The sequence below is a fragment of the Heloderma suspectum genome, chromosome 4 (genome assembly GCF_057233095.1).
Source record: "Heloderma suspectum isolate Gila_16-S chromosome 4, 16-S_ref, whole genome shotgun sequence".
NCBI lineage: Eukaryota > Metazoa > Chordata > Lepidosauria > Squamata > Helodermatidae > Heloderma > Heloderma suspectum.
Genome location: NC_139461.1, coordinates 79,052,866 through 79,075,338, shown reverse-complemented (window position 1 = coordinate 79,075,338; position 22,473 = coordinate 79,052,866).

The following is a 22,473-nucleotide window of genomic DNA, read 5'->3' as shown; positions in this document are numbered from 1 at the left end:
GTAAACTAGCCTTGCCCAGTCTGGTGCCCTCCAAATGTGTTGGACTATTATGGCAAGGATGACTGGGCATGATAGCAGTTGTAGCCAAACATATCTGGACAGCACCAGGCTGGGGAAGTCTGCCCTAAACATTAGTTCTGCTATAATGTTGTGTAATGATCCACCAGCATAAGCAAGCCTTAACCTAAGTATTTATGTGCAAGTGTAGCAGTTCTTAGGACTGGATCTTGGTAAGATATGCCATTCTCTTAATTAATGTTCCTAAAAGCATTGGGTCTCAGCTTGCTCATAATAAGTAACTTAGGGATAAAAAATAGATTGCAAACCTGGAATTGGTGTAAGTTCCTGTTCTCACACCATATCGTTAAATGCCTCTTAATAGTATGCATGTCTACTCAGAAGTAAGTCCTATTTTGTTCAGTGAGGCTTCCAGGTAAGTGTGTGCAGGTTTGCAGCCAAAAGCTACAATCCTTTGCTTCAGAACAAATCTGAATGAATGAATGTAGTGGGCAAGTAAACATGCATGAGATCAGCTGCATATAAACTAGAATGGAAAGCCCTACACAGAGCTGAGCTTCAGAACATTTTCTGGAGCAGAAGCCTGGCTAACATCAGGCACTTGCAGTAATACAGACTCCATTTTTTAAAGGCTCTGCAATTATAATATTCCACAAGAAGGCTGTTGCTGTTTAAAATGGAAGAAATGGCCATTATCCCACTGATGCTACTAGACCTCTGAACTTTGCACAGTTCACAGGTTGCATAAATTTTTGTATGATTAATGTGAAAAAAATGAGCTAGCCGCAGTACCTACAGTACCTTGTCTATGTCTTTATAGAGTTTGAAGGGGCATGGCCAACGGGAGGCTATTAATACTTTTGAAAATGAGCCTCTGTTTTGTTCCTGGTTTCCAGTATTTCAATCTCATGCAAGAATACATTTTGATAGATACATTTGTGATGAGCTGAACTTACATTGGCCATGGTGGCTAAAGTGTGGCCAGCATGGCATAAATAGTTTTCTATTTTTAAAACAATAAAGCTCCATTTGGTGGGAGTCAACAACACCAATGTATTCATGTCCTTATGTGGATTCCTCTGTCACTTTAATAGCAAAAGTCTATCTTCTTCCCCTCTCCACTTTCCATTTGCTGCCTAGTGCTTGCCGATCAGTTTGTTCTGCTGTATTTCCCAAGTACCTGGTCAGACTGAGAAAGGTAAAGCAGACATTCAAATATTAAATTTCTTGTTAGCAGGCAGAAGTGGTTGCCCTAACTCTAGTACATTATGGCATTCATACCTTGCCCAGCTTTCACAAGCCTTACCCTATGCAGACTTGTAAGATATCAACTGGTTTATATCACTGGGGATGAAAAGGACAATATGAGCTAAAAGTAGGGCTGTGCATGGACCCTCCCCTTTGCGTTGGATGCCACTTTGGACCCTCCGAATCAGCCCCACTTTGACTTGGACTGATTCAGACCCCCTCCGTTTCGACTCGGATCTGGATCCAAAGCAAGATTCGGATATCTGGATCACTTTGTTTGGGCGTTTTCCCATTGACTTGCTCAGGAAAACACAAATGGCCATACTTTTTCAGTTTTCAGGATAAATACATGAAACTTGGAGGCCTCTCTGTCCCCAGGGGGGGATCTTTCCTGCCAAATTTCAGAGAGTTTGGCCCAGTACCTTTTGTGCTAGGTACAGCTGAAATTTAATTTTTTCCACAAAAACTCTCAAAGCAAAGAGCTTTATTTATGTATTTATTTATTAAATTCATTAATCGCCCATCTCGCTGGTCACCCAGCTACTCTGGGTGATGTACAAGCATATAATAAAACAGTTTAAAACAATAAAATTCTACAATAAAAACATTTTCTAAAATACCCTAACCCACCCCAAATGCCTGCCTGAACAACCACGTTTTTAATGCACGGCGGAAGCTCATTAAAGAGGGGGCATGGCGGAGTTCCCTAGGGAGGGCGTTCCACAGAGTGGGGGCCACACAGAAAAGGCCCTCTTCCTCGTCCCCACCAGTCTAGCTGTCCTGGCTGATGGGACAGAGAGAAGGCCATCCAAGGCTGATCTTGTTAAGCGGCCTGCCTGGTGTTGCTGGAGGCGCTCCTTAAGATAGGCTGGGCTGGAACCATATAGGGTTTTAAAGGTCAAAACCAACACCTTGAATTTGGCCCAGAAAACGACTGGTAACCAGTGCAACTCCTTTAGCACTGGAGTGATGTGATCTCACCGGTGATCTCACCTTTAATCTGGCGAGCCGCCGTGTTCTGTACCAGCTGCAGTTTCCGAACCGTCTTCAAGGGTAACCCCACATAGAGCTCATTACAGTAGTCTAAACGAGAGGGGACCAGGGCATGTACTACCGATGGGAGCAGATGGTCGGGAAGGAAGAGGCGCAGCCGCCGTATCAGATGGAGTTGATACAGCGCTGTCCGGCTCACAGCTGACACCTGAGCCTCCATGGACAGCTGAGAGTCCAAAATGACCCCCAGCCTGCGGACCTGGTCTTTCAAGGGTAGCCGTACCCCATTCAACACCAGGTCAACATCCCCCAGCCTCCTCTTGTCTCCCACCAAAAGTACCTCGGTCTTGTCAGGGTTCAGCTTCAGCTTATTCCTCCCCATCCAGCCACTCACCGTTTCCAGACATTTCGACAGGGATTCTATGGCCAACCTTGGTGAAGATTTGAACGAGAGGTAGAGCTGCATGTCATCCGCATATTGATGACACCGCACCCCAAACCTCCTGATGATAGCCCCCAGCAGCTTCACATAGATGTTAAATAGCATCGGGGAGAGGATGGAACCCTGTGGCACCCCACAAGTGAGTGGCCACGGGTCTGAAACCTCCTCTCCCAGTGCTACCCTCTGGTACCTGCTGGACAGGAAGGACTGGAACCACCGCAATACATTGGCTCCAATGCCCAGCCCCTCCAGGCGGTCCAGGAGGATACCGTGGTCAATGGTATCAAAAGCTGCTGAGAGGTCGAGGAGAACAAGGAAGGAGCATTCGCCCCTATCCAGAGCCCTCCTCATATAATCCACCAAGGTGACCAAGGCTGTTTCTGTCCCATGCCCAGTCCTGAAGCCTGACTGAAATGGGTCTAGATAATCAGTTTCTTCCAAATGTGCCTTCAACTGCATCGCCACCACCCGCTCAATCACCTTGCCCCAAAATGGCAGATTTGAGACTGGGTGAAAGTTGTTCAGAACTTGGGGATCCAAGGAGGGCTTCTTTAAGAGCGGTCTTATCACTGCCTCCTTGAGGGCTGATGGCATCACTCCCTCCTCAAGGGAGGCGTTCACCACCACCCTGATCCCCTCACCCAGTCTCTCTCTGCAGCCCATAATGAGCCAAGATGGGCAAGGATCAAGTAAGCAGGTGGTCGGCCTTACAGATGAAAGCACCTTGTCCACTTCATCAGGAGGTAGAAGCTGGAACCGATCCCACAAAACCGGTTTGCCACAGGCCGCCTCTTGCTCACTAACTGTATCCACAGTGTGTGGAGTAACACTCCTAATCTGATCCATTTTATCTGCAAAGTGTGGAGTAACACTCCTAATCTGATCAATTTTATCTGCAAAGTGCCTTGTCAAGGCCTCACAGGAGGCCTTAGAATGCTCCAGTGGTTCAGGAGCCACTGGACCGACCAGGCTCCGGACCACTTGGAACAGCCTCCTGGGACAGCACTCTGCAGATGTGATAGAGGCAGCATAATATTCCTTTTTTGCTGCCTTCACTGCCACGTGATAGGCTGAAGATACAGCTCTAGCCCGTGACTGATCGTCTTTGGAGCGAGACTTCCGCCACTGGTGCTCTAGCCGTCTCACCTCCTGTTTCAGAGCTTGTAACTGCGGATTGAACCATGGTGCACTCTGAGCCTTGTTCAGGGGGAGAGGGCATTTCGGAGCCACCCGATCTAATGCCCCAGTGATTGCGGCGTTCCAGCCACCCACCAGGGTCTCAACCGAGTGGCCGTCAGCGTGCTCCAGAGAATCCCCAAACACGTTCAGGAATCCATTTGGATCCATAAGACGCCTGGGGCGGACCATTTTAATGGGTCCTCCACCCCTGCGGAGGGGTTGTGGAACCAAGAAGTCTAACGTCATCAGATAGTGATCTGACCATGACAAGGGGTGGTGGATATACCCCCGACTTCCAGATCACTTCCCGCTTCTCCAGAAACAAACACAAGGTCTAGTGCATGACCGGCTACATGGGTGGGCCCAGTTAGAATAGGATGCAGCTCCCAGGAGGCCATGGTCTCCATGATGTCCCGAGGTGCTTCTGTGAGGATGGCCTCTGAATATACGTTGAAGTCCCCCAACACCAATAAGTTAGGGGACTGTACACGCACATCAGAGACCACCTCAAGCACCTCGGCCAGGGAGTCAGTCATGCAGTGGGATGGATGGTACATGAGCAGAATCCCCAGACTGCCCTTCGGGCCCAACCTCCAGTACATGCACTCAGCAACCTTGGTCTCCCGGAGAGGGGGTCTGGTGAAGACCAAGGACTCTCGGTAGATAGCAGCCACTCCCCCTCCCCGATCCCCAGCCCTCGGCTACTGTGCATGCGAAAATCCAGCTGGGCACATGACTGCCAGAGTTGGAGCAGTAGCCTCAGCCAGCCAGGTCTCCGTAATACATGCCACGTCTGCACCCTCATCCAGGATCATGTCGTGGATGAGGGATGTTTTCTGGGTAACAGACCTGGCATTGCAGAGCAGCAAATGAAGGCCTTAAGATGGAGTCACGTCTCCCCCAGCCATCCTTTGGCTCTGGACAGGCCTGAAAACAGTGGACAGATATTAGACATCTCCCCCTTGTTCCCCTTACCTGGCATGGCCTGCCCCTAGCGCTCCGCCAGCCCCTGTACCTCTCAGCCCTGCTCTTCCTCCTCCACCTGCCTGCTTGGCTGTCGATGACTGCTAGCTGTCTCCTGCTCACAAGGAGGAGACGGCTAGCTTGCGGCTGGGATGTGTGCTGCGCTGCTGGTTTGCTGTCCTTGACAGCCAACCAGCTAGGAGGAGGAGGAGGCGCAGCGTACACCCCCGCCGCTTTCTGTCTCCTGCCTGGGCGATTCACAGCATTTTTTGCATATACGCAAAAAGTGCTGTGAATTGCCCATATACTCAAGATTCACTGCGTTTCTTGCGTATAAGTCTATGTGCACATAGACTTCCAATTGCCATGTTTTTTAAAAACATGGCGATGATGGCAGAGGGACCGGTGAGCAGAGCAGGGGCTGGGCAGGCGGGCAAGTGTCCAGAGAACCAAGATGGGGGTGGGTTCTCACATCCCTAAGTAACACCACCAGAATGATCTCTGTCTCTGAAACATAGCCATTTTTCTCCAGTTTTTCGGTCTTCCCCCCTCCTCCACCACTGTCACTGATTGGAAATCGCTGGGTTACATTCATCCCTGATTTGGCAACTAGAGTTTCCATTCACCGAAGCTCCCTCCTCCTCCTCTCCCCTTCCCTGTTCCCTCCCTTTCCCCCTCCCTCCTCAACCCCTTGCTGAACTTTCTCAAGTTGATACTTTTGGCGCCAGGCTGTCTGGGCTGCTCAGAATGAATCACAAAGTTGGACAAGGTGCTTTGTATACAAGCCACTTCACTTTGGGACACCTTGTTGCTGTTCTGCTCTGCCTCTTATCACATGGAGGCACCTCCGAAGCAGCCTACTTCGACTCATTATTCAGGCTTTGGACCGAAGCAGTGCACAGCCCTAGCTAAAAGCACGTTTTAAGGTCCAAAATGGAAGGGAGAGACTGAGAAAAACACAACTTCTCCTACTGGCCCCAAGCACTGTAGCAAGGAACATACCCTTTATTCAAAACAAACAAAACTGGGCTAGGCGAAGGTTTGGGATAGTTCACAGCTTTTGCAGCAATTCCTCAAAGGAGGACCCTGTGGAGAACATGCAGACCCACTTCAGTTGTGAGATCAATAGATCTAAACAGATTGGTAGGAAAAAAATTCAGCAAAGAAATCACTCATGTTTGCATTCTGGATGTGATGTACCTCATGATGGGCTGATCTGTTAAGTTCCATTCTTGTTATACCATGGAACATTGCACCTTGGTTTATGCCCCTGACTGTTGTGGTATCTACATTGGAAATCTGAGAATTCAGAGATTACTCTTCTCCCACTGCTCCCACATAACTATTTTCACTGGACATTGCATAGCTTTTCCACAGACCTTGATCTTTCCTCTTGGAAATGTGTACACACACACACACACGTTACAAGTGCATGGATTTACATGTAATTAACAGTTTCTATGCAAATAGTGACATCAGTTTAAACATACATTTACACACACATACACATAGCATTGTACTAGTGTGTGAACTTACATTTAACACTTTCTATGTCAATAGTAACATTACAATGGAAATAATGTAAGCAAAGGATACAGCATAGTGAATGTTACATAGGTACTCCATAAGAAAATAGGGCAGACGAAACCAGACTAGAAGATACCAAAGTTAAGAGGTGAAAGAGACTAAGGGTGCAACCCTATCAAGATAAGCGGCCGCCTCCGAACTCAGAGGCGGCCACCTATCCTAAGCAGGGCAGGAGAAGCACGGAGGGGATCGTGCCCTCCACACTTCTCTTGCCCTGTTTTTTTTGGCTAGAAGCTGATTGTGGCTGTCTAGCTGCAGGAGCATGGAGCGGGAGAGGAGGCTGCTGTATGAAACACAGGATGTGTCGTACAGGCAGTTACACTCTCCCCGCCCCGGAACGCCCCCAGCCACGCCCTTTTCCGGCAGCTCCACGCTCCTCTTGCGAGTGTGGAAGACGGGGATGTTCCACGCTGCATTAGAGGCCCGACCTCAGAAAACATCATATCCTATTGCCGTCTAGCTGCTGTCTAGCAGCCACAGGATTGCTCCCTAAGAGGATGTTATGACAATCTGCTTTTGATTTGCTCAGTCTTCACCAATTCCTCACACGTGAGTTAGATAAGAGAAGAGTCAGCAAGAGATAGCTCCTGTCCTGAGCCAAATCCAGACTTCCTGCTCTCTTGTAGGAAGACATTGTAACTGCCTGTAGTTCAGATTATGGGTTAAATCCAATGTCATACTACTTTCTCCATCTCTCAATGTGTGTGCCATTGCCTTCAGAGGCACAGTTGGCGGCAACACACAAAAGGGCCTTCTTGGTGGTGGTGCCCCAAATGTGGATCTCTTGGCCCCAGGAGGTTAGGATAACTTCCTGTTTATCTTGTTTTGAGGGCAATTGAAGCCATTTCTCCTGAAATAAACATTTGACTCTGTTGTTGCTTAAGGCTGCAATCCTATACATACTTACCTGGGAATCAATGCCATTAAACTCAATGGGGCTTAGTTCTGAATAGTCATGTATAGGATAGCACTGAATTGTTATTTATTGACGGCTAGGTTTTTTTGTGCTTTTTGTCTTTGCTGCTGCTTTCAGCTTGGAAATGTGACTGGTTGTTGTTTTTATGCTTTTTATATTTTGTAAGATGCTTTGAGTTACTCCTTCTTGGAGAGGAAAAATGTAGTATAAATTCCTTAAATAATAAATGTATGTACATCACTAATGGGTGTGAGGGAATGAACTCATGAACCAATAAAGGAATGAAACTGAGGAAAGCTCTAGATGAACCATATGTTTGGGTATTAGGATACGTTTAGTGGTGCGATATAGTATGAAAACAATAGGGGGGAAAGTATAGTGTGTGATATAGTATGAAAACAGTAGGGGGGAAAGTAATCACAGGATCCCCTTTCTCCATTTAAGTGTAATATGTAAGACAACCCAACCTCTTTGAAAGTTGCAGCCATCACATTATTTAAATTGCTTCATGGAGAACACTGTGTGGGGTGTAGGGGAATCAGGCTTTATTTAAAGAAACAACACCATGTAGAACACTGACAGAAACATTATTAAAGCAAGGACATTCTGCAAGCTAAGAACAAGCTGACCAGGGAATAGGATCAGGCCTTTGTTTATTATCCCTATTACAGGTATAGCTTGCAAATATTGTATCAGTTAAGCAGCTATAACTGTTCATCAGACAGAGTATGCTGATACCATGTGCTCAGCGATAGTCAGGAAATTTCCAGGATCCTTTCCTACAAGAAAACAAGGAGTCAGTAATAAAAGCTACTCTAAGAATGACTTGACCCTCTCTCCTGATCCAGCCCGCCTACTAAATGATTTACAGCAACGTACAAGTAACCTGAACTAGAGATCTGACACCAGTTATTACATAAGGGGTATAAGTTTTGAAACTCTGGAAAGAAAGTCCCAAATTGAACTCTGGTAGCTTTGCCTGATCCTGAAAAATTTTGTTCAACGTACATATAGAGAGATATTTGAATGTTTGTCACAGTATATAATTGGGAAAGTGTTTGACTGACTAAACCTCTTTTTTCCAATAAGCACCTGTATCTAGGTTTGCTACTTCAATGGGAAAATGATTCCCATATCTTTCCATTGCTTTATAGTGGGCAAAAAATAAATATTGCCACTTTAATTTATTAATTTATTTTTATTTATATCCTGCCCTTCCTCACAAGAGCCTATGGTAGCTAACAATCTATATAAAATATAATACAGCACACAGACAATGTTAAAATCATGACTCTAAAATCACAAATATATAAGAAAGTACAATAAAACTATCAACAGAATCAATTAAAAAAATAGAGCTCTTGTATATACCCTCAAATCCTGCACAAATACATAGGTCCTTAACTGGCACCTAAATGACAACAGTGTGAAGCATAGCTTAATCTCGACTAGAAGAGAGTTCCAAAGCCAGGGTGCTGCCACCAAAAAGGCCCCACCATGTGTAGTAACCCCAAGAGCCACATTCCTTAAGGGCAAAGCCTCCTCAGCTGACCTTAAATCCCAGGATGGGATTTAGGATTTAGGGGGGAATTACTCCCATGCCATACCTTTAATTGCTTTACTGTGGGCAGAAATTAAAAGGTGACGCTTTCCCTAGCAATTGGGAAAGTTGCATTTGTTCAGTGCCTACCTGTTATGCAGCAGTTAAGGCCCAGAAGACCTATTAAGGGCAGGAGGAAAGGTAGCACTTACATATTGGAAGGCAAACACTAAAAAGCTGAACAAATTTCAAAATTTCAGGCAGGGTAGAGATTTAGCAAAAGCATACCCAAAGCTTGAGAAAATCAAGCAACGCAGATCTCCAGTGACAGCCAGGATATGACTGTCTGTGACACTTTCAGTGGCAATTGATTAATCAGTGGAGACTGCCAGCACACTGGAGACGATCACCTCCTATTAGGAAGACAAAGCATTCTGAGAATGCAATTGACACAGGTCTCATCTAGAAAGATGTTCCAGATGAACTTTTTACTCAGTGACAAAGATAGCTCTGCTCACTGTTAACCAAAAAAAAAACTAACACAAAGTGCCCATTCAAACATAATGGCAGTGAATTGTGGATTAATTAACCCATGATTTGCCAGGTCACGTGCTACTGCCATTTTGAATATGCAAATCACTCCAATCATAGGTTGTTCTGTGACATGCAAACCCAGGCACTATGGGTTATTTGTGAGTTAAACAACCCAAAGTTAACCTAAGAACTACTTGCACATTAACTTTGGGTTGTTTAATCCAGGAATAAACCACAGTGCCAGGGTACACATGTCACAGAGCAACCTATGATTGGCCTGATCGGAGGATGCATATTTAAAGAGACAGTGGCATGCACACAGCATGTGCTCCACAATTTAATTAACTCATGATTTGTCACCGTTACATGCGAACCAAGTCGAGCTGTGACTTGTCACATTCAAGTTCTTCCTTTTATCTGTCCTGAATCTCCCACCAATCAGCTTCATGGGATGACCCCAGGTTCTAGTATTATGAGAAAGGGAGAAAAAAAGTATCCCTATCTAATTTCTACACACCATGCATAATTTTATACACTTCTATCATGTCTCTCCTTTTCTCCAAGCTAAACAATCTCAGCTGTTTTTTTCTTCATAGGGGGGCTGCTTCACCCCCTTGATCATTTTAGCTGCCCTTTTCTGCCCTTTTTCCAGCTCTACAATATCCTTTTTTTAGGTATGGTGATCAGAACTGTACACAATATTCCAAGTGTGGTTGCACCATTGATTTGTATAAGGGAAATATGATGTTAGCAGTTTTATTGAGCAAAGGGCTGGATGTGCCCGATCTCATCCGATCTCGGAAGCTAAGCAGGGTCAGCCCTGGTTAGTACTTGGATGGGAGACCACCTGGGAATCAGGCTTCCTGCATTGAGCAGGGGGTTGGACTCGATGGTCTTGCAGGCCCCTTCCAACCCTATGATTCTATGATTTTCAATTCCTTTCCTAATTATGCCTAACATGGAATTTGCCTTTTTCACACTGGGTCAACATTTTCATCAAGCTGTCCACCACAACCCCAAGATCCTTGTTCAGTCACTACTTCAGTCACTACCTCAGATCCCATCAGCTCATACTTGAAGTTGGGATTTTTTTTGCCCCAATGTGCAACAATTTGCACTTGCTTACATTGAAGCGCATGCCCGTTCTCCTAGTTTGGAGTAAAGCATACCACAATGAATGATTGAGATATCGGAATAAAGGTATTAATGTCCAGCACAAAGTTGCCAAATATATCATAACACAATCATCTGAAGGTCTCGTGATCATTATGCTTTAGTAACCATTATCTTCTTGGCATACACTGGATATTGGTCAGATATAGTGGACATAACTTCTCAAGCCATGTTGTTGTTTTTCCTTGGTGGTTTTTAGTCATTGGAGAAATTCAGCAAACCGCTTAGGTATATTAGAACCTAACAGGTTTGTACATTGGGCCAAAAGATAAATCAAAATATCTAACTAGCAGAGTTATTCTTCATTGGTTTAGGACTGTATCATTCCAACAACAGAATGAACAAAAGGAACGATACTCAAGCTGGCAAGTGTCCATAATTTTAAATTTTCAGTTGTGATATTTGGTTGTTGTTATCATTTATGCAAAGGGAGACCTTTGGTTTAATTTGTCACTTGTTTGTCAATTTATAATTCAGTATCTCCCAGCAACTTCAAGATGAAACCTAGAAACTTAATATGCCCATTCAAGACATGATTCTACTTTTTAAAAAAGAGATGTTAGACATGGCCCAGGCAAGTTTAAATACATTTTAAGTCCCAGCTGTTTCCATGGGAGAGTTAAGTATGTTCTTAACTCTCTCCCCTCAAAATCAGTGAGACTTAAAACTGCTTACTTTATCTAGATTGTGTCCTATCTTAGGTACTTCATGGTTTCCTCAGCCGAATCTACACAGAGGCATCTTCCAATGTTGATGCAGTTTAAAAACACATTTTCTTGAATTCTCATCTGCTCCTCCTGTGGCACATGTAGCCAATTAATCCAGAGTATACTTGATATAAATCTCACTATTGTGAGACAAACTTAATCTTAAAACTGCATTAATTCAGCTATGTAGGCAGAGTCTCAGGACATCCATGAGTTTCCCTCATTTTTTTTTTTTTACATTCATTAAGCTTCTTTGCAGGTGCAATGGTGCAAAAGAGTGGAGATTTTTTTTTTTTAAGAGTCATCCCAAACAATGTGATGACTTTCTCAGGACTAAGCCTCATTGAAAAGAATGTGATTTGCTTCTAAGAAGACATATTTATCAGTGTGCTTTCAGATAGTAATCAGGAAGAAAAGACATTCTGAAGTTTGTTTTTTTAAAAGGCGGGGGGGGGTAGGGGAAGCAGCATTGCAGGAATGGGTTAATAATTTCTCTCTGTCTCAGGACATCAACAGGTTTACTTCCTTATTTCTTTTTTTCTTTTCTTTTCTGACATTCATTAAGGTTATTTGCAAGTGCGATAATGCCTGTGGAGATTTTTCTTAAAAGTCATCCCAAAAGCAATATGCTGACTTTCTCAGGAGCAAGCCTCATTGAAGAGAATGTGATTTACTTCTGAGCAGACATAGTTATGTGTTTTTAGCTAGATGTTCCCTGGGGCAAAGAAATAAAAAGGACAAAGGAAAGAACATTATCTCGGAACATCAGCAAGTTTCCTTCCTTTGTTTGTTTACATGAATTAAGTTTATTCAGAGGTGGAATGATGGAAGCAAAGGATATTTTTTTAAAAGTCATTCCAAAAACAACCTGCTGACTTTCTCAGGAGTAAGCCTCATTGTATTAACGCTTCAGTTCACTGGGCAGGGCAGAGAGGGAGCAGGAGAGAAGCCAGCAAAATGTGTGTGTGTGTGTGTGTGTTATTCACAGATTCACATCTCTGCAGGTACGCATTAACAAACATACAAACAAATAAACACCCCTGATGGTCAGCAGAGGATGAAGCTGACAGGGAGGATTAACTAATTCCATTCCTGTTGGGTCAACCCTTAGCTGACACAACTTTCTGTTCCTCCTCACAGTACTGAAGTCACTCCTCCCTCCCTCCAGAGTAGTACTGCAAGTTTAGGACACACAGAGCCCCAAAACTGCAGGTAAGTTGCAGTAACCAGAAAATCCGTCACAAAAGGACTTTGCAAAAATGTGGTTTTTATGGCAAGAAAATCCAGGACTGATACAGATTGGGCGTAACATGATGTGTCACACCTGTGTGTGAAACACAGTAGCAACACAGTAAATGTCCCATGTAGATTGGGCCCTCATTTTCATAACATTCTTCTCCCCAGTAAATGAGTATGATTCTTAAACACAGGTGGACAATTTCAAGAGCACTTGCAGTCATGCTAACAATATACAACTTTCAGAATGACTTGATCCAGTTTTTAATTTGACTCAAGTGTCTTCTGGCCTGTGCAAAATCAATCTGTCCATTTCACTTTATTCTAAACACATAGTGTGGTTATGATTAAATAATGGTATAATGAGATGAACTCTGGTTCATACAATCACATCTTGGCAGAATAGGCAGAAGTATGAATGAGCCTCTTGCCCATACATGCACCCCTTTTGCTTCTCCCTTTGCATTGCAAGCAAGCAAACAAGCAGGCCTCTAATTAACTATAGTTTCCTATTTTGTTTGAGTCTGGAAACTATGGTTACCAGCTTTGGAAAAAACTAGGATTTTCAACCATTCAACTGTGGCTGAGATATGGTCACCCAATGAGTTCATTAACAAATAATGAGTAAAGTCAGGAGTAAATGTTAGCGGTCAGAGTTAATGCCCAGTACACCCCAAAAGCAGCCTTAATCTCATGAAGCATCCTTTTTCTCTGCATAATGGAAATCACTTTTACAATGCTTAGAGGAGGAGAAGCCAACATGAAAGTGGATCTTCTGAGACAGCATATTTATTTTTGTATTTAATCTAGAAAATGTCTATGCCACCTTTCTATGCTCAAAGACAGCTTCCAGATTAAAAACATAAAAAGACAATAAAAATAATTAGATAAAAACAGAATACAGTGACCTGGTTTGCATGATGTGACAGCCCACCATGATGTGATGGCTTACTTTACCCACAGGGACTGTTGCATCATGCTTGTTTTAGGTTTAACTGCAAGTTCTGTAACCTTCAAACAACCCCTGCCACCTGAGTTCACATGACATGATAAGCCGCGGTGCCCAGTAAATTAACCCACGGTGGGCTGTTGCAATATGCAAACAGGCCCAGTATGTCAAATAAATCCTTAAAACAGCAGCAGAAGAAGGGCATAACATAAGTCAGTTTAAAAACACTTTGCCACAGCAGGAGGTTAGAACAGATTAAAGGCATGGTGCAAGAAAAAGAAGGTCTTGGCCACTTTCCCTAAAACTCTAGATTGTTGAACTCTTTCAGGAGGGAGTTCAACTATATAGGTGTTGCTACAGAGGAGGCCTGCTCTTGTGTTTATGTCAAGCATACCTCTGAAGGTAGCAGAACAGAGGGCCAAAACAGACATTGCTTTTAAATCTGTGTCTAGCAGCTACATCACTTTTCATTTTTACTGTAAAGTAGGTGCACAGGTCCGATATGGAGCTTTAAAGCTCCCCTACGCCCTCACACACACACACACACACACTAGTGTCCCCCTTGCACCTACTCTAGAGTAAAAATGGGGGGAATGATGTAGCTGCTAGTCATAGATTTAAAGTAATGACTGCTTTGACCCACAGAGTAGGGCCTCAGATGCTGAATGCAGTGCGTGAGCAGGTTCATGCAGAAGGCAGCCCTTCAAATAACCTGGGTCCCAGCCATTCAGGGTTTTAAAGGGAATAATCTGTACTTTGAATGGTGTTCAGAAATGAATTGGAAGCCAGTGCAAATGCAAACAGAAACAAAAACCAATGGTAACATGCTCGGAAAAGCAAACACCAAACCTCTCTGGCCATTGCATTTTGCATCAGCTGGAGTTTCTGGACACTCTTTAAAGGCAGCCCTATGTAAAGCACCTCGCAGTAGTACAACATAGGTGTGACCAGAGCATGAGTGACAGTGGCCAGATCTACATGATCCATGGAAAAGCACAGCTGGTGCACAAGCTAAAGCTGAGCAAAGGCACTCCTGGCTACAGCCATCACCTAGGCCACCAGGGCCACGCTCTGGGAAAAGTCCACAAGTTAGTGGTAGAGCACCTGCTCTGCAAGCACAAGGTCCCAGGTTCAATCTCCAGGTAGGGCTGGAAAATTCCTCCCTGAAACCCTGGAGAGGTGCTACTGGTCAACGTCAACAACACTAGGCTGGATGGATTCATGGTCTGACTCACTATCAGTGGATATTGATACTGTGGAAGCACCTTGGACAGCTCCTTGAGTTTTGACTAGTTCTAACTCAAACCCAGAGCATATTCGGTGCCCCACTGACATCAGAGCCACCAGCCTCCACTGCTCAGTATAAAGCAGCCTGCTATGTTCTTATCCATGAGCACTCCCTAACAAAAAACATTGGATCAGTTATTTATTTAATTAGCAGAAACCATTCAGGCCACCAGAAATGTATTTTCAGTTCTCAAATACTGTAAGAAGATTTTAACTTTTCAATCTAAATTGCTCTTTTAAAAAAGTTTCTATGCATCAGTTTTTTTAGACGAAATGTAGTATTAGAAACACCATTCTTGGCTCACTTTGTTTTGCCTGGTCTAACCAAAGATTTGGAAACTAAAGGTATTCCATCTAAAGTAATAGAACTTGCATTTTGTTTCTTGAGATCTCCAGCTTCAGATGTAACTAAATAAGCACTGAGGATATCTGTTACCTAACATTGCAGCTTGAATGGGGTGGGCGGGATTAAGGAGATGGGTAAGAGAGAAATTACAGCAGCTATAAAACATCAGTAGTTATCCTTTATTCACAATGGAAGAAACTGATTATCTAGACCCATTTCAGTCGGGCTTCAGGCCTGGGCATGGGACAGAAACGGCCTTGGTCGCCTTGGTAGATGATATGAGGAGGGCTCTGGATAGGGGTGAATGCTCCTTCCTTGTTCTCCTTGACCTCTCAGCGGCTTTCGATACCGTTGACCACGGTATCCTCCTGGACTGCCTGGAGGGGTTGGGCATTGGGGACACCGTATTGCGGTGGTTCCGGTCCTTCCTCTCCGGCAGGTACCAGAGGGTAGCACTGGGAGAGGAGGTTTCGGACCCGTGGCCACTCACTTGTGGAGTGCCACAGGGTTCCATCCTCTCCCCGATGCTATTTAACATCTATGTGAAGCCGCTGGGGGCTATCATCAGGAGGTTTGGGGTGCAGTGTCATCAATATGCGGATGACACGTAGCTCTACCTCTCGTTTAAATCTTCACCAAGGTTGGCCGTAGAATCCCTGTCCAAATATCTGGAGACGGTGAGTGGCTGGATGGGGAGGAATAGGCTGAAGCTGAACCCTGACAAGACCGAGGTACTTTTGGTGGGAGACAAGAGGAGGCTGGGGGATGTTGACCTGGTGTTGAATGGGCTACGGCTACCCTTGAAAGACCAGGTCTGCAGCCTGGGGGTCATTTTGGACTCCCAGCTGTCCATGGAGGCTCAGGTGTCAGCTGTGAGCCGGACAGCGCTGTATCAACTCCATCTGATACGGCGGCTGCGCCCCTTCCTTCCCGACCATCTGCTCCCATCGGTAGTACATGACCTGGTCTCCTCTCGTTTAGAGTACTGTAATGCGCTCTACGTGGGGTTACCCTTGAAGACGGTTCGGAAACTGCAGCTGGTACAGAACGCAGCGGCTCGACTGATTAAAGGCAGCCGCCGGCGAGATCACATCACTCCAGTGCTGAAGGAGTTGCACTGGTTACCAGTTGTTTTCCGGGCCAAATTCAAGGTGTTGCTTTTGACCTTTAAAACCCTATATGGTTCCAGCCCAGCCTATCTTAAGGAGCGCCTCCAGCAGCACCAGACAGGCCGCTTAACAAGATCAGCCTCGGATGGCCTTCTCTCTGTCCCATCAGCCAGGACAGCTAGACTGGTGGGGACGATGGAGAGGGCCTTTTCTGTGGTGGCCCCCACTCTGTGGAACTCCCTCCCTAGGGAACTCCGTCATGCCCCCTCTTTAATGAGCTTCCGTCATGCATTAAAAACGTTGTTGTTCAGGCAGGCATTTGGGGTGGGTTAGGGTATTTTAGAAAATGTTTTTATTGTAGAATTTTATTGTTTTAAACTGTTTTTATTGTATGTTGTACATCGCCCAGAGTGGCTGGGTGACCGGCCAGATGGGCGATTAATAAATTTAATAATAAATAAATAAATAAATAAATAAATGGATGTCAGTGTTTCCGGATATTGCTCCATTCTGACTATCACGAGAGCTGGTGTAAGAAGTGGGCTTGTAGTTATTTCTCTACTGTAACAAGTGGGGAAATGGTTATATAGTCTGGGTTAAAGTAAATAATGGCCCAAATTAATCTGTTTCAGCTTTGTTATGAGCAAAGTGAAGAACACATAGACTTACACTTGGACGTACAGAACCCGCAAAGTCCATGCCATATGTTGTGGGAAAAGAGCATAGCAGCTGGGGATCGCCTAGCCCAGAGGCTGGATTCACTCCCATCATGGATGAATGGCCTCCCGGGTTCAAATAAATAGGTTGTTACATAAACTGTTGTCTGTGCTATTGACAGTAATACTGCAGATACAAGCAAGCAACTTACTATCTCCTCCTTCCTGGCTGCTTTTTGGTGGTGGAGTTATGGAGTTATAGAAAAAAAGCAACCTCCTCTCTCCCTGATCTGATAGAGATGCAGTAAAATGACATTATGCTCAGTGATGCACTTCAGGAGACAGCAGGTAGGAGTGGGGTATAGCTTGTGACTGAGATGCTGGTCATTTGGTGTCTCAGTCCCACTCATAGCCCAACGAAGGTATAGTGTGTTCATTCCTTCTGGCACCAAATCAGAAGCTAGACAAAAATATGATGCAAGCCATGTGCTGCCTGCAGGTATCACTTGGCTCTTCCAGTTCAAGGTTGAACATATCAAATTCCTTTAGCCTTTCCCTGTCTCCCTCCATAGGATATGTCTTCCAGGAATTCCCAGTACAGCAACCAAGCAATAGAAGAGCTTATCTTTGAAAACGGTGAGGTTTTCAGAAGATTAGGCAGGTACCTAATGAGGATGCTTGAGGAATCCTCTCTTGGGACCGGATTAGACAGACCAGGGATGGCCAAATGGTTGTCTCAACTCTCCAGCCTCTTCCATGCCAGACTGGAAATATAGTTTCACCTTTGGCACATCACTCTCTCCCCCACCTCTCTCTCTATAAAGTGCTGCCACTCCACCTTCCAGGCACATTCATAGGCCTCCTCAAAATGAGAGGAGGCCGATAATTTTGGGGTGGGAGCAGGAGAAATTCCAAAAATGTTCATGGTGCCACTGGGACAAGTCGCAGCTTTTTTCTTCTTTTTTTGCTGTCATTACTTTCTTCTTTCTAGTTTAATTGCTCAGCTGCTTCAATTGTGATGCCTATGTCATTATGTAGTGGTAAATTTTGAAGTGCAGGAGCTCATCGTGAGGCCTGAGATTCTAAAATTGCAGGCAACTGTGTTGATCCATATCAAGAAACCAGTTCTAGGAATTTTCATCTGGTAGGAGCATGTCTTTTGTAAAGCTGATGGGTCTTAATTGCCTATTCAAGACCAAGACACCCTAAAATAGTTTACACCCAAATAAGGAACAATATATTGCTGCTGGGAAAATTCATTCCACCCCCCACCCCCTACATACACACCAGCTATTGTGAGGATTACAACTAAACTCAGAGGGAACAGAGAATTCTGAGTGAATGACAGATGATGTCAGCATCCCTGCTAATAAAATAACTGCTGGTGCTGTATCCGTGCAAACCCTGGCTCCCCTGCATCATTGTGTAGCATCATTCCAACTGAGGCATTATGGGGGAACGTGGCAGCCCAATGGGCCACCAATTGAAGCAGTGGAGCACTTAAGTCAAAAAGATGAGAACAACAAAAGGTTTCTGCCACTACTTGTCCTAAAAAGTTGCCTGCCAAGAAAAAAAAATCTGGATTTTCTTCCTGTCCCCATCCCAAATGCCTTAGGTTTTGGCTCAGCCATGGCATATAGTCATTGACCTGAAGAGCATCAGAATTACTGATTTATTTTGTTTAAATGATGTACAGAACTGTTAATAGCTCTGTGGAGATTATAATTACAAGGTACAGGAAATACTTAATTAACTAATTAGGATGTCTAGTGAACAAAACACAGAGGTGACCAGATGTTACTGCTCACAGGCTGTAATAAATTTAAAGCAACAAGGGACTGGAGAATAGAGGGGAAGTGTTTCCATACTGTTTCAGAAGGACTCTGTCTTTGAAAGCTGGGAATTGATGCAATCAGAACTCATTTTCTCACTTATTCTTCCTTCCACCCCTCACCTCAACACACAAAGCTACCCAGTTCACTGAAGACAATGGATGGAACGACTCATGAAGCCTATCCTTAAAAGCTAAGTGTTTTCAAAACAAAATATGCTCATGTTTTTAAAACACTCTTTTGCATATACTGCTCCGTTGTGATAAAAACATAGTCCTGAGAATTTAATAATGGCACAAGTAAGTAGTCTGGACGCTGTGGGTTGTATCCAATGTTAATCTAACTTAAGTCCCATTCATTTCTATTGTTGTTCAGTCCTTAAGTCATGTCCGACTCTTCGTGACCCCATGGACCATAGCACGCCAGGCCTTCCTGTCCTGCGTTCTCTCCCGGAGTGTGCCCAAGTCCATATTCATTGCATCCGTGATGCTATCTAGCCATCTCATCCTCTGCCGTCCCCTTCTCCTTTTGCCTTCAGTCTTTCCAAGCATCAGGGTCTTTTCCAGGGAGTTTTCTCTTTGCATTAGGTGGCCAAAATATTGGAGCTTCAGCTTCAGTATCTGTCCTTCCAATGAGCACTCGGGGTTGATTTCCTTTAGGATGGACTGATTTGACCTCCTTGCAGTCCAGGGGACTCGTAAGAGTCTTCTCCAGCACCACAGTTCGAAAGCATCAATTCTTGGGCGCTCAGCCTTCCTTATAGTCCAGCTCTCACAGCCATACGTTACTACTGGGAAAAACATAGCTTTGACTATACGGACCTTTGTGGGCAAGGTGATGTCTCTGCTTCTTACTATGCTGTCTAGGTTTGCCATAGCTTTCCTCCAAGGAGCAAGCGTCTTTTAATTTCATGGCTACAGTAACCGTCTGCAATGATCTTGGAGCCCAAGAAAATAAAATCTGTCACTGCTTCCATTTCTTTCCCTTCTATAATCCAGGAAGTGATGGGGCCAGATGCCATGGTCTTAGTTTTTTTAATGTTGAGTTTCAGACTAGCTTTTGCACTCTCCACTTTCACCCTCAACAAGAGGCTCTTTAGATCCTCTTCGCTTTCTGCCATTAGGGTGGTATCGTCTGCATATCGGAGGTTGTTGATAATTCTCCCAGCAATCTTAATTCTGACCTGTGATTCATCCAACCCGGCGTTTCTCATGATGTACTCGGCATATAAGTTAAATAAGCAGGGCGACAATATGACTGACACTGGATTCAACCCTATCTATGCATAAATGGAAATGCTTTGTTCCAGTGCAGACTGGCAATTACATTGGGGTTTCCATATCAGAGGGATACCATGGGAACTTCTGCTAGAGCAAGATGTGCATCCACATAGACTCCACTAAAGTGCAGCATTCTGGCTGCCCCCACCCCACCCCCGGGGAAAAGAAAGGCAATCGTCCCTTCTTTAAGCTATCTGGTCTCCATCTGGAATGTGGAGATATGCTTCCAGAAGCATGCAATGAGTTGCTCCTTGCTCAGCACTTCTTATTCAAGCAATGGGAACTGATGGTTGCTTTAGCTTAGTTCATTTTTAAATTGTAGGCAGTGTAGATTTGACGTCTGAACTACAGATGCAAGAAAAAGAATGGAAGCATTAAATGGCCTCTAGAATAAGGATCAGCTGTTAAGTAAAATGTACACATTCTTCCCTACCCAGTTCCCTTCCTGTTTCTCTTAAATGCAACACACTTTTAATGGGAGGATGTGTCCCTTGTTCTATGCATACCTGTCTGCACTGGGGGACTTGTTCTTTAGTGGCTTCTGTACTACACAGGCTATGACAAAATGTTCCATTACACTGAGTGGCTGCAGAGGTAATGTACCATAGTGAAACTATAGTGATAATTACCACTTGAGATCAGTAGAGGCTGCTATCCTTGGCAGCTCTCAAGGGATGGGCCTGATCTTGTAGTTTTGATGTTATTTCTTCGACTACATTTCAGGATCTACTGGATGAATGGGAAATGCCTTGTTTTCCTGACAGCTTCCGTTACACAGGCTTATTTAAAATCTACACACTGCCCTGTACACACATTCTTAGTATTTGTATTTTTAAAATTCACTGTAACTGTCACACACTGGAAGGAATCAGCACATCGCTGCAGTCACAATTCGCAGCTTCCAAATCTATGCTATGTTATTATCATGGGGATAACTGTAGGATTTAATTTACAGCAAGGGATTTAGCTGTGCACTACATCTGTCTACATTATAGATCTAATTGAAAAATTACTCAAGTTCCAAAAGTAGGATTGGAATTTCATCTTCAGTGATCCTCACTAATAAAGAATGTGTCACTTGCTGTCTTGTGTCTGCCTGCTGGAACTCTGCTTCATAAAACTAGGTACACATTTTCTTTACATTCCTGCCTAGAACCCACAAAAGGGGTTAAAAGAGGGATGGAGGCTTTCCCCCCCCCCAGTAGTCCTCCAGATGTTGTTGGAATGCAACTCCCATCATCCCTCACCATTGGCTATGCTGGACAGGGCTGATGGGAGCTGAAATCCAACAACATCTGGAGGGCCACAGTTCCCCCAGTACTGGGTTAAAGTGGACACAACGCAGAAAGCGTTAGTATAGGGCAGACATTTTCAGCATACTGAGCACCAACTGTGAGCTGCTCCGGTTGACTCCTGCAGTGGGTGAGATCCCAAAGTCTTGCTTCCCTTATTACAGTGAAAGTGGGGAAAACATTCGTCATGCTTCTTTTTCCCCCAGTGTTATGTAATGAACCAGTCACATAAAAGGAGGGTAGAGGTCCAGGCAGCCTCTCTCCAACTGGCATTGAGCTGCTTTAGCAAAGAATGTGAGCTCTGAGCTAGGGAGTCCCTCATTCAAATCTCCCCTCAACCAGAAATTCATTAGGTGACTATCTCTCAGCCCCCGTCCTTGTATGCCATGTGAGGGTCACAATACCAGCCCATCTTACAGGATTGTAAGGATTACTGAGTTTACGTATGTGTTCATTCAATGCTCGGACAGAGTGATCTTGTGACCCAGCTTCAACAGGGTGATCTTGTGACCCAGCTTCAACAGGGCCAACACTGGCATAACATAGCTGGAACCCTAAACAGCTTCCAAGGGTAAGGCAAAACAATACCAGAAGAAACAAGAGACAATAATGTAGCAACCATTGATAGCCATTCCCACAGCGACCTTGGCAAAACCACTGGCACCCCCCCAACACTCCTGGATCTATGTTTTTGAGGGCCCTTGGGCAGGATGCCCTCAATGGGCCCCTTCCCTCAGTGAGTCTACCTTCTCAGCACGGTTATCACCAGCTAACCTCCTCTTCCTCTACATTGTTACCACTTGCTTGATAGGCAGAGAGCCAGTGAGCAAGTAGGCCATAGCATCTACTGCTCCTCCTCCTCACCACCACAACTGTTGCCTGGGCCAGACTGAGAGGCAGGTCAGCAAGCAGGTTGAAATAATGAAGAGCAGGAGCAACTCGATGGGCCCCTGCTGGAGTGTGGGCCCTCAGCAGGTGCCCGCCCATGCCTACTCTTGATGCCGGCCCTGCCCACCAATGCTGTACATGACCAACACCCCCATATCTGCTATGCATGGAAGGCACAATGAACATGCAGTGACAACAGGAACGTTATAAATATGAGCCCATGTGGATGCCTGCCTCTCTCTCTCTCTCTCATACACACACACACACTCAAGTACAGTGTCAAGGAAAGCGCACTGTA